The following is a 16271-nucleotide window of genomic DNA, read 5'->3' on the forward strand; positions in this document are numbered from 1 at the left end:
TGAATCCTCTGCCGCCTCTTCCCCCCTCTTTCTGGCTTTAGGGCCGGGCTCCTCCCCTGAGCTCTCTCCACTTCCGCGCGCCTCTACGTTTGAACTTGGCGCGCGTACGTTGCTGCTGACCTTTCTTTCGACCGCTACACCACCCCTTGTTCTGCTCTCCACCCTTTCCGGCTGAACACCTTGCTCCAACCCCCTCTCTCTGTTCTCTCCTAATCCTGCTCCCTCCGAGAGGCTGACGACTCCACCCCCTTTACTCCGTTCCGGCTGAGACGCCTCTTGCTGCGTCTGTCTTCCACTGGGCTCCTCTCCGCTTCTCCCTTCTCCTCCCCTTTGCTTGATTAAGGTAACCCCCTTTTGAGAATCCTCTGACTCGCTGCTCAGACTCGTGGATTCCCTTAGAATTCCGTCATCTTCTTCCTCATCCTTCTGCCCCTCCTCCCACTCGCTCTCCGTCTCCTCTGTCATCTCCTCCTCTCTCCCAGAAACCCTGACATCCATCCCCCCCTCGAAGCCCCCCCTTCCCCCCTCCCGCTCGCCGGGTGCAGGTTGAGGAAAACGTGGTTCTTCCGGGGTTGGTTCAGGATACAGGTTGTCCACTTCAACGGTCTCCTCTGGCAGCTCCGTATATGTGTGTTCGAACTCGGGTTCCCCACCCAAAGACATCACAGTCTCTTCCTCCATCACTGTTTCTCCTGGCGCTGCCTGCCAAGGACCTACCATCCATCTCTGACTCCATGCCTCCCTTGGCTGATCCACCCACCAACAAGGGCCTGTCTCCTCCCCCCCCAGTCTCGGATCCCTGGTCGGGCTTGTTTCGGGCGTATGGCCCTCGGGCGAGGAGAAACCCTCGAACGTGCTGTCTGACAAAGTGGGCGTGAAAAGCCAATCATCAAAATACTCCTCGGGCATGGGCTTGTGCGGAAAAAGTGCATGGAACTCCTCCTTCAACAGGGGTTCGTCCAACGCGTAACCCGGCACCCAGCTATTGGCAGAGGCCGGAGTGCCTTCCTTGGCGAGAAAATATTCAACTCCCTCCTCCCCCCATCTCGAGTCCAGTATCTCTGTGACCTCGTTAAGAGGTCCTGGTCTTGGCGATTCCCCCCTCTCAGGTGCCCTCCTACGTGGCTCTGGGGGTGCTCCTGACTCTTGAAACCTGTGTGGGGTTTTGTAGGGAGTGAGCACCGACCTATGAAAGACCGGGTGCACCCTGGAACCCTCCGGAAGGGCTAGACGAAAAGCCACCGGATTGATCTTAGCCTCAACTTGATATGGCCCTAGCTGCCTGTGTCCTAACTTCTTCTTGGCCAATGACCTGGCCGGCATCGCGTGGGCTGCTAACCACACCCAGTCCCCAACCTGGATGTCCTCTCCCGCCCTCCTGTGCTTATCGGCCTGCACCTTATACGCCTGTTTTGCCAGCTCCAAATGTCTCCGCAGCTCCTCGTGCACCTCTTGCAACTCCGCTGCAAACTGGTCGGCATCTTGAGGCCCCCCCCCTCCTGGTGCCGCAAATCTCGGGAAGGTCCTGGGATGACGGCCATTGTTCGCGAAGAAAGGCGTCACCCCGGTGGATGCGTGTTTCGTGTTGTTGTAGGCGAATTCAGCCATCGGCAGATAGTCCACCCACGCCGCAGGTCGCTGGTTGGCGTAGCACCGCAGGTACTGCTGCATGATCGCGTTGACCCTCTCCGCTTGACCGTTGGTTTGTGGATGCCTCGCCGATGTCAGGTTGATTTTGACGTGCAAGATGCCCAGAAGCTTTCGCCAGAAAGTGGAAACAAACTGGCGCCCCCTGTCGGACAAGACGGACTGCGGAAGTCCATGCACTCTGAAGACGTGATCGATGAAGAGCTTTGCGGTCTGTTCTGCCGTCGCCACCTTGGCACAAGGGATGAAGTGCGCCATCTTGGTGAACAAGTCCACCACCACTAACACCGCCGTCTTACCTCTGGAGCTGGGCAGGTCTGTAACAAAGTCCAACGCTACCCTCTCCCACGGTTGCTGCGGTGTCTCCAGCGGTTCTAGCAATCCCGCTTGCTTCTGGTGCACTGGTTTGGACCTCTGGCAGATATCACACCTGGCGACGTAGTCCGCCACCTCTCCTCTCATCTGGGGCCACCAAAAGTCTCTAGCCACCAACTCCATCGTCTTCTCTTTGCCGAAATGGCCTGCACTAGGGGCGTCATGCAACTGTTGCAGAACCTTGGCTCGAAGATCGTCGGTGGGCACGTAAAGGGCACCCTTACGAGTCAAAAGTCCATCATGCAATTGAAACTCATCGTTGTCTCGCGACCCTCCGCGTAGCTCCTCCATCTTAGACTGTGCAAACTGATCCCTTTGCAACGCGCGTCGCACCGCGTCCAGGTCGACTGCGATGGTAGCGCACGTCCACGCCTGCGGTGCGAAAATGTGCTTTGCTGCGATTGGAGCTGCTTCCTCCAAGTATTGCGGCTTTCGGGACAGCGCGTCTGCAATAACATTGGAGTCTCCTGGGATGTATTCTATTTTGAAGTCGAAGTCCGCAAAGAACTCCGCCCAGCGCATGTGTCGCTGGGTCTGCAACTTAGCCGTCCGCCAATACTCCAAGTTCTTGTGATCCGTGCGGACCTGCACCGTGTGCTTGGCTCCTATTAAGAAGTGTCGCCACGCTTTGAAAGCTGCATGAATGGCCAACAACTCCCTGTCCCATATGGTATAATTGCGCTCCGTCTTGCTGAGCTTCCGGGAGTAGAACGCACCCGGTCTCCAGTTGCCTTGTGAATCCTCTTGCAAAAGAACGGCCCCAACCGCTCTGTCTGACGCATCGGTCTCTACCCGCATGGGTCTGCCGGGATTCACGTGGAGCAGCTGCTCTTCGGAGGCGAAAAGACCTTTAAGCGTCCGGAAGGACCGCTCCGCTTGTTCGGTCCAGACGAACTTCTTCTTCTTGGAACTGAGGGTGTCAGTGATAGCCGCCGTCGCGTTCGCAAAACCTTTAATAAACTTGCGGTAAAAATTGGCAAAGCCGATGAACCTCTGGACCTCTTTCCGATTTCGAGGGCTTTTCCAGTCCAACAGCGCTTGAACCTTAGCCCTGTCCATGGCCAGTCCCTCGTCGGACAACTTGTAGCCAAGGAAATCAACCTCTCTGACATCAAACTGGCATTTTTCCAACTTGGCGTACAGCCTGTGTTCCTTCAGCCTCTGCAGGACCTCCCTCACGTCCTTATCGTGATCCTCCGGCGATTCCGAGAAAATCAGGATATCGTCGAGAAAGCAGACACACTTTTTGTAGAGGAGACCTGCTAGCACGTGGTGCATAAATGCTTGAAAAACGTGGCTGCCATTTTGGAGACCGAAAGGCATGACTCTGTATTCGTATGTGCCCAGAGGGGTGAACATGGCGGTCTTCCACTCATCTCCTTTCCGGATGCGGATGAGATTGTAAGCTCCACGTAGGTCCAGCTTGGTGAAAATCTTGCCCCTCCTGACGGTCGCTAAAAGGTCGTCAATCTTGGGCATGGGGAAAGCTTTGGGCTTAGTCAAGCTGTTTATGAATCTGTAATCCACTATAAGCCTTTTTTGGGGCGTGTCTTTCTTCTTCACAAAGAAAACAGGGCTGCCTCCCGCTGCTTTAGATTCCTGGATGAAACCGCGCTTGAGGTTGTGGTCTATGAACTCCCGAAGCTCTTGCATTTCGTCCTCCGACATGGAGTACAGCTTGGCAGCAGGCAGTTGCGCCCCCGGCACTAAATCAATCGCGCAGTCGTAAGGTCTGTGAGGCGGCAACTTGTCAGCTTCCTTCTCACAGAAAACCTCCAAGAAGTCCTGGTACTTGTGAGGCACTGTTTGCACCATACCCAGATGCAACTGCTGCTCGGCTTCTCCTCCCTGATCGGTCTGCAAGCAATGCTGAGCACAATACGATGAACAAAAGGTGATCTGCCTCTGGTACCACGCAACCGCGGGACTGTGCCTCTCCAGCCAACTCATGCCTAACACGATGGGTGTGTCCGATAAGTGGGTGACATTGAAACTAATAAGTTCTCGATGGTTGCCAATCTGCATCATCATGGGAGGGGTTTGCTGCACCACTTGCCCCCCCAGCAACTTCCTGCCGTCTACCGTGACCACGTTCAGAGGCGTCGTTGCAGGCAGGAGCGCCATGTTGTGCTGCTTAACGAACTGCAGTCCCACGAAGTCGGCGTTGCTTCCCGAATCGATCGTTATTGGAACCTCGAGGAGTCTCCCATCAGGCAGCTGGAGTGTTGCTGTGAGCAGAACTGCCGGTTTGGGAGGCAAAGGGTCCACACTCTGCGGTGATGCTGGGGGCTTGTCTACAGATCCGCCTGGCTGAGCCCCAGTAGCTCTGCTTCCAGCCAGGCACTGTCGTTTCCCTGAAGCTGCTCCCCTGGTTGCACCTCCGCTGTCACAGTTGCCAGTGCTGCAGTGTGCTTCTGGAGCCTCTGGGGGCACTCTTTCGCCATATGGTGCGCACTGTCACAGATGTAACACTTCCTGGTTCCTCTAGGAGGCTTCGCTTTGGCTGCACCAGGGACAGGGCTCTGGGATGGCTTCTGAGCCCTAGCACCACCAATCTCCATTGGTTCCTCACTGTCCTTCCCCATTGGCGAGGGGTGCGCACGGCTGAAATCCCTGTGCACAAAAGGGAGAGTCCTCGCTTGCGCACGCGCTTGGGGCCCGTCCTCCTCGTGCCACGGACGTCCCTCATGTCGAATTCCAATAGCTAAAGCCCGTTGCACCACGTCTTCTAGGGTCTGGGGTCTGTCCCCCCTAGCGATCTCATCCTTGATGGGGGGGCTCAATCCCTCCCAAAAAAGATCTCTGACCGGCCTACTGTCCTTTGGCCAATCTAAGGCGGTGAGCAATGCAAAAAATTTAGAATGGTATTGGCGCACAGTCGCTTTCCCCTGCCTCAGCCCGTGCATTTGACGGCGCGCAATGTCCACATCCACAGAGGATTGAAAACAAGAATCCATCGCTTTGATGAACGCAGTTGAATTGCGACGGGCCGGTCCATCTTCGCGCCACAGATTGCGTAGCCAAGCCCTGGCCTCCCCATGCAGGTGCGAAACAATGAACCCCACTTTCTCCTCCTCATCTTTAAAATCGTGACGGAGTAAATGCAGTGCATATACGACGTCCGCTCTGAAATTGGGATAGTCTTGCAAGTTGCCATTAAAATGCGGAACTAGGGCACCCCCCCTCCGTCCAAGCGCAATGCCCTCCGCTCTGGATCCCGGGGCCCCCGCCTTGTCCGCGTGCTCCCACCTTGCCTGCAAATCCTGGCACGTCTTCTCCAAGTCGTCATTCTTCTTCTGCGAAGCAATGACTGCCGATGTGAGAGCGGTAACCTGATTCTGCAGTGCAACCAGCTGCTCCTCAGCGCTCATGGCTGCTCCCGTTCGTGAGCTTCGCAAAAAAAAATTTTTGCTTTTTGAGAGGGGACTTACTGTCACGGCCACCCAGGATGGGTCCCAGCTCACAAGAGACCTTACTCCGTTGCAGTTTATTTACAGGAAAAGTTTATTGAAGATTTCTGCTTCTCATACAGTTCAGCATTGTGGCCGTACGTCTGTCACGTTAGACCGCTGAAGTCCCCTCTGACTCCTCCCCTCTTCCGCACCAACTTAATAGCCTGGCTCTAGACCACCTCTTCCTCTCCTTTCTTTTCCGCAGGGTCTTCCTGCCCCCCTGGGTTCCCTCTCTCCGTGACTCGCCTGAAGCTGAATCCTCTGCCGCCTCTTCCCCCCTCTTTCTGGCTTTAGGGCCGGGCTCCTCCCCTGAGCTCTCTCCACTTCCGCGCGCCTCTACGTTTGAACTTGGCGCGCGTACGTTGCTGCTGACCTTTCTTTCGACCGCTACACCACCCCTTGTTCTGCTCTCCACCCTTTCCGGCTGAACACCTTGCTCCAACCCCCTCTCTCTGTTCTCTCCTAATCCTGCTCCCTCCGAGAGGCTGACGACTCCACCCCCTTTACTCCGTTCCGGCTGAGACGCCTCTTGCTGCGTCTGTCTTCCACTGGGCTCCTCTCCGCTTCTCCCTTCTCCTCCCCTTTGCTTGATTAAGGTAACCCCCTTTTGAGAATCCTCTGACTCGCTGCTCAGACTCGTGGATTCCCTTAGAATTCCGTCATCTTCTTCCTCATCCTTCTGCCCCTCCTCCCACTCGCTCTCCGTCTCCTCTGTCATCTCCTCCTCTCTCCCAGAAACCCTGACATTATTATTATTATTATTATTATTAATCATAGGCATACATTACAGCTCAATTGCCAGGAATTAAAAGAATAATATCAGCACCAATCATTCTGTGTAACTTCAGAGAGCAAGAAGGCATGGCAGGAAGCCTGAGGAGCAAGTGCAGAATGTTAATGAGAGATAAAGCACTGACTCCTTTCCTAGCCGGATTTTCCCGCTGGATATCTTTTTAAATTAAGTGTGGCTAGTCCTCATGCCATCATATGACACATTAGTTGGGGTGTATGAAAACCTGGCTTCAGCACTTGTGGAGATTTGGGTGATTATGGCATCTCTAAGAAGCAAAAAAGACTGCTTCTCTCGGCAAGCTCTTCCAACATCTTTTGGGCACGGACTCATGTAGCAAAGGATTCCTCCAGAAAACTTTTTGATTATGCATTCATCCTGATTTGTGGTCATAATAATTTCAAGGTGGTTACATCCAACTCCATTTTCAATACTATTTATGCCTGCATAGATTTTTGAGGTGGTCATACAGTTTCATTTCCATTCTATCACATCCTTTAACTTTCTACTGAAAACTACATATGCACAGACTTATTTTTGTCGCACTTTTGCAATAGATATAGTTTCCCCAGACAGCAATAATGCGGGAGTGTTCAGGAAGCATTACAGAAGAACTAAAAAAGCAGAATATTCTCGTCAAGAATATGGCACAGAATTCACCCTCAATAAAAATCCCGCCTGCTGGAACCAGTAGAACTAGTAACTGGTTGACATTACACATTCTATCCTTAAAAACGGTGTGGGAAAAATTGGCTGAACTGGGTTTGTTTGCTGAAACTTTTCAGCATACTGACTAAAACAAACAAATAAATAACCAAAATAAAAACAAAGAAATGAGAGAGAGAGAGAGAGAGAGAGAGAGAGAGAGAGAGAGAGAAATGCCAAGACCTCTCTCAAAGGTACGTCTTAACTCTTGTCTCACACAGAAGGGAGTGGCTCCCAGCTCTCACCTGGGTGCTTCCCTTTCTTCCCCCAGTCTCCCACCCTGCCTCTCACATAGGGTCTTTCACTGGCCAGATATCAACTTCATGGGTGTATTCAAAATATTCTAAATGTTCATTCCAGTATGATATCCAATTGTATTCCAAGATAATATCCAGCTGTCCCATGTTCTGCTAGGTGATATTTCCCACCATCTTCAGCTCCAGACATTGCTATGAGTCAATAATAGTCCTCTTTTTTTAAAAGAATGATATTTATTCAAAATTTCAAAAATACAAGAAAAGAAAAAAATAAGAAAAGGAATAGATACATAAAAGAGAAAAAACAACAACAATATAACAACATCACAACAAAAAATGAAAAATGAAAAAAAGAGAATACAAATCCCATATTACATCTTTTCATTTGCTTATTTCTTTGACCTCCTCACACCTCCCTTTTTGTATTCTAACTTAATTCTTTGTTTCAGCAAATTCTTTCCATCTTTCTCAATTCTTATTTAAGTAATTTATCTTAACATTCTAGCCTATTAGTTAACTCAGCAAATCCTTTCCATCTTTCACCATATTCTGTTATTCAATTTACCTTAATTTATTTAACCTTATCTTACCATAATAAACCTTAAAATTCTAAATTTAAAACATATTTATACATAACTCCTCATGTCCTTTCTACTAAAACCAGATAATTCCATTCCAACATTTTCCCTAATGTTTCATTAGTTTTACACTAATTCCAAAAATATTTTTTTCCTTTTATTTTATTTTTTAAAATGATATTTTATTAAGTTTCACAAGACTTAACAACAATAAAATTAACTAAAATCACGAAAACCAACAAACACACACATCAAAAATACAAACAAAAAGACAGAATATAAAAAAATAAAAACATAAAAAAGAAAATTAAAAATTAAAAAAACTCTGTTTCAAGTTAATAACTTTCCAAATCTTATTTTCTTTACTTCCACCCGCCTTCCTTTCATGTATTCCACTTTAAAATTAGTTCAGCAATTATCATATTATTCAAATTCATCCTTTATCCTTCCCTTTATACTCTTATTAATCTTAATCACTAGAACCCCTTCATTTCATTTACAATGCCCTTAGCATTCATACATTTTACAATGTTTTTGTAGATAAACTTTGAACTTCTTCCAGTCCTCTTCCACCTGCTCTTCTCCTTGATCTCGGATTCTGCCGGTCATTTCTGCCAATTCCATATAGTCTATAACTTGCATCTGCCATTCTTCCAAGGTGGGTAGGTCTTGTGTCTTCCAGTGCTTTGCGGTGAGTATTCCTGCTGCTGCTGTGGCATACATAAAAAAGGTTCTATCCTTCTTTGACACCAATTGACTGACCATGCCCAGGAGAAAGGCCTCTGGTTTCTTTAGGAAAGTATACTTAAATACTTTTTTCAGTTCATTATAGATCATTTCCCAGAAAGCCTTGATCCTTGGGCAGGCCCACCAAAGGTGAAAGAATGTTCCTTCCGTTTCTTTACATTTCCAACATTTATTATCTGGCAAATGGTAAATTTTTGCTAGCTTGACTGGGGTCATGTACCACCTATAAATCATTTTCATAATATTTTCTCTTAAGGCATTACATGCCGTAAATTTCATACTGGTGGTCCACAACCGTTCCCAGTCAGCAAACATAATGTTATGACCAATATCTTGTGCCCATTTTATCATAGCAGATTTAACCATTTCATCCTCAGTATTCCATTTCAACAGCAGATTGTACATTCTCGACAATATCTTAGCTCTGGGTTCTAACAATTCTGTTTCCAACTTCGATTTTTCCACCTGGAAGTCATTTTTCCTATCCGAATTGTAGGCCTCTCTTACTTTATTTTTATGCCTTAAACTTTTTTTTCCCTTTTATAGACTTTTTTTTCTTCTAATTTTTATCCAACGTCCCTTGTTCCTGGTCTCGGATTTTGTCAGTCCTTACTGTCCATTCCATCCAGTCCATCAACCTGGTGATCTTATGCCCGAGGCCCTTAATTCTCTTCTATGCCCCTTCTGCAGATTTTCTTCTTGTTGTTTATGCTTACACTTTTCCTTGTCTTTTGTTGGTCTCTTTCTTAATTTCTTCCCTTTCTCCTTGAGGAGTAAGTCTCTGGGGGATTCCAACCAATAGTTATCTCCATCGTCCCTCATCAGACTAGCCCATTCCCCACAGTCCCACTCCCCGCCATCATCATTGTAATCCGAAAAGTAGTTATCCAAAAAATGGTTATCAGCATGTTTCAGAGTCCCACCAAAGTTGAGAGCCTCCTTAGCTCCAGGCTCTCTCGGGCCCACTCCAAGTTCAATCTTCCAAAACAGCGGCTTATGCTCCTGCAGGGCTTAGGGTCTCTCCTTTTGTATTGCTTGAGGTGCAATCGCAGCCTCCTCCATCTTCATCTGCCCTTGCACTTGCCCAGTCGAACCAGTTTCCTGAGTTGGTCGCTGTATAATTTCTGTGACCGTATTTCCTGTTAATCCATATTCACTAACTACAGCAGTCATCAAGTCCAACTTCTCATTCATCAAATTCGTATTCTCATGCAACTGCTCCAGCAAAGCATTTGTCTTACAAAAGGCAAGTCACCAAAACTTCCTCCCAACACATTTCTATTCAAGGTCAAGCGACTGGTCCCACGATCCCAATCTCGCAGCTGTAAAGTCTCCAAGTAAACTGCAGCAACAAATTGACAAGCTCCCTCTAGGGGACACAATTTCTATTTGTATCCATCTTTTTCAAACATATCCAACAAAAGAAAGTTACTTTCAATTTTCAAATACTTTGTTTCTTTAGAATGCAGAAGGCAACATTGAAGTCAGTTTGTTTCTCTTTTTTAACTATCTGTCAAAATGCTCCACTTACAATCAATGGACGTCTCCAACAATTTCTGTCCTGACACCCCGTTCCCAGGTTTGAGATGATGGAAACTTACCAGTAAATCAGTAAATCAATCCCAAACGTTTCTTCTGTCCTAATATCTTTTTATTGGCACAAAATAGCATATTTACAAACTCCAACTTCCATCTGAGTTAAGCTGCATCTTCTCTCTCTGCTTGCAGCGTCGTAACAGACTGCTTTCAATTTCCACTCAGTACACAGCATTTCAAGCTGCTTTCGTCAAGTCCTGGCTTACTTCCCTTGTAAGCGCCTCCTCTCAGGCTCGAGGGACAGAAGGTTAACCCTTCACTACACCCAACAAGTCTTCGCAAGTAAGGCTCTGTTCTGATGGCATGAGTTATCATGGCAACTGGTAAATTCTTATCTGCTGCAGCCTTCGTCCACCTTTACAGCCGTTGTAACATACCGCTTGTTATCACCCACCTGTTCTGCCGTTGATGACTTCTTGGGTCATTCTTTGTCTAGCTCCTCCTCTTTGACCTTACTGCCTTGGGTGACCCTGCTGGGAGTACGAGATTCCCAATGTCTTCACTCCCAAGGGTCATAGGAATGTGAAAGCCCACTCACCACGAAAGGGTGATGATCCAGCGAGTGAGGGCAGCAACAGTGGGGGCGGGGTGGCAGCAGCTTCCCATTTCACCTTAGGCACTATAAGAGGGCACCCCACCTCTCATGAAGCATGTGTGGCCACCCTGGTATGGTAATAAGTGGGGAAAGAAGATAAAGTGCTGAAGGGCAGAATGTAATGCATGTAAATGACATGTCACTTTCCCCATTTTCAACACCAGAGCAGGAATGACCCAGAGTCCACCTATGATGAAGAAAACTTGGCCCAGTGCATTTTTGACCTCTTTGTAGGAGGGCCGGACACAACCAGGAGTTCTCTGAAATGGGCACTTCTCCTGGCAAGTCATCCAGATATCCAAGGTGAGAGAGGAGAGCCAGGGCTTCTCTTGACCACTAGGCTGGAGCATAGTTCTTTAAAGGTTTCATATCGGAAAGAGTTAAAAGTGAGTTTATGATGTAAATTATGGAAGGTAAACGATATTGAAATAAGCTAAATGTTTTTGACTTACATGTCTGGAAATATATTTTTCCCACCAACATTTTCCTACATAGTTTCTAGAACCTATAATTAACAGAAGGAAAAAAAGTAAAATGCCCAGAAATCTGGGACTGGTTGGAAACCATGGGCCTTGCCCTAAATTCACTGAATGAGCAGAATAGTCAAGTAACAGAAAAAAATGTCTCTAGGAAGTTTATAGTTGGAGATGAGCTTAATGGCAATGCTCTGCATTTGTTATAAGGAAGCCTACAATATTAGGCTTGGAAGGGACCCCAAAGGTCTTATAATACAACCCCCTGCAAGGCAGGAATCAACACATTCCCCCCTCCAGTTTGATACCATACCACCACCTGTTTTGTTTTGCAAATCTGCTAGCAGTTTCTTTATGCAGCAAATGTACAAGAATGCTCCTGCTGTGAAATAAGTGACTGAGCCTCATTCCTGCCTCTCCGTGCTCCATTACATGAGGGATGTGGGTGGCACTGTGGTCTAAAGCACTGGGCCTCTAGGGATTGCTGATTAGAAGGTTGGCAGTTCGAATCCATAAGACAGGTGAGCTCCTTTTGCTCTGTCCCAGCTTCTGCCAATGTAGCCAGTATTAGTAAACAGGTAGTGCTGCGGTGGGAAGGTAATCAGCATTTCTGTGTGCTCTGGCACTCATCATGGTGTCCAGTTGTGCCAGAGGTGGTTTAGTCATGCTGCCACATGACCCGGAATGCTGTCTGTGGATAAACACCAGCTCCCTAGGCCTGATTGGACTTAACCATCCAGAGGTCCTTTACCTTTACCTGTATATGAGTGACGCTAGCCAAAGATCAGATGAGGAAATGAGTATTAGTGAAACTAAGTAGGAAATATTGAGGGCAGGGGGTGGAGAATGAATATATGACAGCCTTTGATCCCAGTCCTTCAGCAAATCCAGACAGTTCTGGCAACCAGAAACTACTGAGATGAGCTTCACTTTCAACCTTTTCTTACCTGGGATCTAGAGCGGGGAAGGACCATATAGACTGACTTAAACTCTTTGGAGGACAAGGTAGGCTTTGAATGCAAGACCCTGGGACTCATTCACAGAGATTTATGGAAGATGTTCAAGGAAATTAAATGTCCATCTGAAATAAAATGCAGTATTCACAATAAATCTTCTGTTTCCATCATTCTCTTCAGATAAAATGCACAAGGAAATAGAAGATGTCATAGGTTCTGCTCACTCAATCTGCTATCAAGATAAGAAGAAACTGCCCTACACCAATGCTGTGATTTGTGAGATGCAGCGCTTTAAATTTGCCAGTTTTTTTGGGTTCCCTAGGCAATGTACAAAGGATTTGAAGCTGCGTGGTTTTCTCATTCCCAAGGTATAACAGTGTGATACAGCTGCACCCCTGTAGCCCAAGAACAAAGAGCAGCAAAAGGTTTCATATTGAGAGATGCAGCCAGTCGTACAGGAACTTCCTGTCTAGTCAAAAATCTGAAGGGGAAGAGCAGGAGCTCCATCTGCAGACATGTTTCACCATCAGCAAGTGCCATTCCATGGGGCAATTGTGGCAGGGGAGGAGCATGTAGTGGCCAGAGGTCTCATCCTGCTTGTGAGCTTTCATTTTAAAAGAGGTGGGGGAAAGTCCTCTTGTGTTCCTGCCTGTACAGAAAGTTTTTACAGTGATGAATACAAAGCCACCCACCAAAATAATAATAATAATAATAATAATAATAATAATAATAATAATAATAATAATAATTCAGATCAGTCTCTGCAATGATTAGTCTTGGGATAGTGTGGGACAATTAAAAAAAAAGTATTGATATGAATGCATTCCAAGTCACTTGTTTCTTATTTTCAAGGGACTATGATTATTCCAGATCTGCGCTCTGTTCTTCTTGATCCCACACGATGGGAGACACCTGCAGAGTTCAACCCAAATCATTTTTTGGACAAGGATGGACAATTCGTGAACAGAGAAGAATATCTGCCATTTGGTGCAGGTAAATGCAGAAGACCAAGCTATGTTGTGATCTGTAGATGTGCTTACTGGTCTGCTTCCAGGAAATGACATCAGCAGCAGCACAGGTGGGAGTGGGCCAGAGCAGAAGAAGCATCTTTCTGGCTGGAGTGGCACTGCTGGTCAGCAGAATGGGGCAAGGCACTGGCAAGCTAAGGGGATCTCTAGGTTGGTGGCTTGGGGCCAGAGCATTAGCTTGGTGATCTTGCGCCCCTGACAGAACTGTCCAGATTGCGCTCCCTAGCATGGAAAATTAGCTCTTCTTTCTGCCTCTCCTCCACCCCACCCCACCCTGTGCCATTCAATTCCTCACACACTTCACCTTGTATTGAATTCTTTCCCAGAAAATACAATATTTAATTTATTATGTCTTAATAAAAGGTTTCAGGAAAGCCAATGACATTTAAATGGCAGTTGACAGTTTTTTTTAATGTAATTAAGTTGTAAAACAGTATACAGATAGGCCTAAATGAAATGTAGAAAAATATCATACTGATTTATTTCACAATGATAACTTTATATTATAATACTATATGATGTAAAATGGCATTGCTTTCACAACATCTGTGTTATTTGGTTGATATAAATAAGAAAACTATTAACATTATTCACAATTCACGTTAGAAGTTCTTATTCAACTCTGGCTTCAAGTAGGAATCTCCTCAATAAAGTCTGATATGATTAGAACTTTATTTTTCTAGCTTTATTTGAAGAAGACTCAGTAATAATTTCATCAAAGTCTGTTTTTGATGCTAGTTCATACTCGATGGACAGGATTGCTAGATTTGTTAGTCTGGTTTCACTCATACTTGATCTTAAGTAGTTTTGCATGAGTTTTAACTTATTGAAACTATGTTCACAAGATGCTACACTTCCTGGCTTGGTGAGAAATATTCTCAGTGCTACAGTAATACCTTTGCAAACATCCGCCTTGAATAGCGTCCATTGCGGCAAATGTCCACGGCAACCCGGAAGTACCAGAATGGGTAACTTCCGGGTTTGCCGATTGCACATGTGCAGAAGCGGTAAATCATGCTTCATGCATGCACAGAAGTGCAAACAGCTCCACGTGTGTGCACAGACAGTGCACTTTGCCCTGCATCCTTTTGGCTAGTGGCTGGGGCTCCGGAATGGATCCCGGCTGCAAAATAAGGTATGACTGTATTTTGATATGGGGATAAACATCTCTTAACACAGCAGAAACTGGTGTATAAACTGCTGCTCACCAGGGAGTTGAAATGGTGTTATGTACTGAGTTGAATAGGATCCAAAATGCAGCAGTCTGATTGGTCCCAGAGCAATAGGATTCAGAATGCAGCAGTCTGATTGGTCCTAGAACAATAGGATCCAGAATGCAACAGTCTGATTGGTGCACAGGAGCCACCCCATCCAGCTCCAGGTGGAAGTGAATCCGCAACCTGATTGGCCTACAGCAGCATCCCGGAAACTAGCCAATCACGTGGGGCCCATTGTATAAATTATGTATATAAAGCAGACATTCGGGGGGAGGGGACTCCCATTCCTTCTCACCACTATGAGCTGAATAAACAGCATGAAATCCACTCTCGACTCCGAGTATATTTCAAATGGGCTGTGCCATCTCTGGAGTGTAGACTCTATGGCAAACAAGGATTGATTGCTGCAATGTTTGAAGCAGTCATGTGCTGTCAGAGGCCCTGGGGGACTAGGCTAGTTCCACTGGTGCCTCCTTCTCAAAGAACAGGAAGCTTCAGCCTGGTTTAGGGAGGGAGGCGCAGTGCTCAAATACATGACGTCCTCCCCACAATTACCCTTGGAAGCCGACACCTCAGGCCCTAACTGTTCCCCTACGGAAAATTACACTGCATGCCACTGATTTGAAGCATGCGTATAAGAGGTGTGACAAAAATGTTAGGCTAAAAAGCAACTCTAACAGAGAGCTTACAAAATGCCTAAGTTAAAAATGAACTGCACAACACTATTGTAGACATTCTTCCAACTCTTCAAAAGAAAAGAACTGTTATTAACACAGATAAAACATTTACTTAGATAATTTCTGACAGTCTATGATACTTCACATAACAAAGTAGACCAAAGTACTACTAAAGTATGCAATTCGTGTAAATCACCTGAAGTGTCTGTCAGTATGGAATTTAGGGGCACTCTCCAAATGCATATACGGTACTTGACCACCTCAACTAAAAGTGCTACAAATTCTGCAAACCTCCAGCTATCTGTTTGTATATTATACATTTACTATATATGTAGCACATTTAGCTTACAGAGTCCTTGGCTGTGTGCTTCACTAATCTTGAAAATTAGTGCGATGGATTCACTAAAACAAACAAAATATAAATCCAATTTTAGAATACGGGAAATTGAAAGTAGAGAGACGTTGGTTTTCCCAGTTGGTGGACAATCTTTCTAAGTCTGGGAGAAAATAAGAAATAGAAAATAATAAATAGAAACAGAAAATAAATAGTCAGCTTTTAATAAACATGTTTTTTCATTGAGATATATAGGTATAGAACAACAAATTGTTTCAGTAACTTTTGTTTCCAGAATATGTGTAGATGGATGGTATCAGACAAGGGTTTAGGAAACTGAGCTCAACTATTTCCACAGATATGCTTGGGTCTTGGAATACTGGCTTGGGGCTTGACTGACCTGATTATTGCAAAGATATTTGTGGATTAGATTATGCCTAACTGCTCAGTATTCAAGTGCTAAATAATGACTACAGATATCATTGGTTCAATTTTGTTGTCGTTTAGTCGTTTAGTCGTGTCTGACTCTTCGTGACCCCATGGACCAGAGCACGCCAGACACTCCTGTCTTCCACTGCCTCCCGCAGTTTGGTCAGACTCATGTTTGTAGCTTCAAGAACACTGTCCAACCATCTCATCCTCTGTCATCCCCTTCTTCTTGTGACCTCCATCTTTCCCAACATCAGGGTCTTTTCCAGGGAGTCTTCTCTTCTCATGAGGTGGCCAAAGTATTGGAGCCTCAGCGTCACGATCTGTCCTTCCAGTGAGCACTCAGGGCTGATTTCCATAAGAATGGATACATTTGATCTTCTTGCAGTCCATGGGACTCTCAAGAGTCTCCTCC

At 46.3% G+C, this 16271-nt stretch overlaps 1 long non-coding RNA gene and 1 pseudogene across 2 annotated transcripts in view; one reads left to right on the forward strand and one right to left on the reverse strand.

The window, feature by feature from the left end:
• The window catches only part of LOC309370626 (cytochrome P450 2D28-like), a 293948-nt pseudogene that overhangs the window by 144482 nt on the left and 133195 nt on the right, over positions 1–16271 (reverse strand). The gene's annotated exons all lie outside the window — the stretch shown is intronic.
• On the forward strand, positions 10695–12490 carry LOC309370017. The gene is made up of 3 exons (XR_014168356.1): positions 10695–10813; positions 10907–11045; positions 12352–12490. It is a non-coding gene; the product is annotated as an uncharacterized lncRNA (long non-coding RNA).

The sequence above is a fragment of the Podarcis melisellensis genome (genome assembly GCF_964234715.1).
Source record: "Podarcis melisellensis genome assembly, chromosome: 5".
Classification (NCBI taxonomy): Eukaryota; Metazoa; Chordata; class Lepidosauria; order Squamata; family Lacertidae; genus Podarcis; species Podarcis melisellensis.